The sequence below is a fragment of the Montipora foliosa genome, chromosome 2 (genome assembly GCF_036669935.1).
Source record: "Montipora foliosa isolate CH-2021 chromosome 2, ASM3666993v2, whole genome shotgun sequence".
Classification (NCBI taxonomy): domain Eukaryota; kingdom Metazoa; phylum Cnidaria; class Anthozoa; order Scleractinia; family Acroporidae; genus Montipora; species Montipora foliosa.
Genome location: NC_090870.1, coordinates 108,934 through 110,233, shown reverse-complemented (window position 1 = coordinate 110,233; position 1,300 = coordinate 108,934).

Genomic DNA, 1,300 nt, shown 5'->3' with positions numbered 1-1,300 from the left:
AATAGCAAAAACAATGTATGCAAATTGATGAAAATTGTTGTAAAAGTGAGTCTCCTGCTGAAGGATTAGTTCTAAAAATAGAAAGATACGCGCAAAGGTTGACTCAAGAATATAATGCATTGGGAAGCTCCTAGTCATGGGCTCCTAGTTTGTTATTGCTATGAAATTCACTATGGAACATCATGATTGAAACTGCTTTGAACTTTAATTTGGAATTTTATGTCAACTTCAATAAGTATTTGTCATAATATTTTTTTTAACAGGCTCATGAGCACTGCTTGAAGCTCCTTGTTGCAGTTTATATTTAGCAAACACTCTAGTGGTTCAATATGGCGTTGTGCGTTCTTGTACATGACAGCTATAAGTAAAGTTAGCAGTGCAATGTCTTTACAGTAAAAGTTATTTTAAAAACTCAAAAAACTGTTGCGGAAACCTTTTCATGGATTAAGAAAGCGATAACTGTTTTTGGAGACAACAGTTTTCTATCACTCTTCCACAGAGTTGACAAGCGGTTCACCGAAGCCTTGATTTCATGAAGACCGACAAATATTCTAGAGAATCTTTGCTTTTGCGGCATGCAAATATGCGTCCTAAGCTGATTCGGTGAATATCGCATGAATGCCGCTTGAATTTTAGCGTTTCCATGTAGTGTTTGACAGAGGTTTCCTGGCCGAGAGAATTATTCGCCCTATGATCAACTTGAAGATCGAACGGTCCCTTTGGTTCAAATTCCAGGGTGTTTCTAAAACGAAGACCCAAAACGACGACCTAACACCTAAGACCCACTGATATAAAAAGAAGACCCATTGATCTTAAACGAAGACCCACTGATCTAAAACGAAGACCCTGTGATATAAAACGACCCATTGAAAAAATAAAATAAAACGGAGACCTATCTTAAAAATTGCGGCAGGTATCTTTTGCAGGTTGCAGGTTGAAATTTATTTACAACTCGATAGACTTACCGTGACTGTTACACGAATAGCTAACCTTAGGCCTAATTAGGCTTAATTAGGCCTAAAGAAAAGTTTTTAGGCCTAAGGTTAGCTATTTATGTAACAGTCACGGTAAGTCTATCGAATTATAATTAAATTTCAACCTGCAACCTGCAACCTGCAACCTGCAAAAAAATACCTGCCGTTAAAAATGTCAGAACGATGCCAAACAGCGGTTATCGCTGGTCAGTGGTGCACGACATTGAGTCAGTATGAAATTGTTAAAGCGGTGGACCAGCAGGAACAGTGGAAATTAAGGTAAAATTTAAAAACTTGTCGGCTACTTTTAAAACCAGAACTGACAT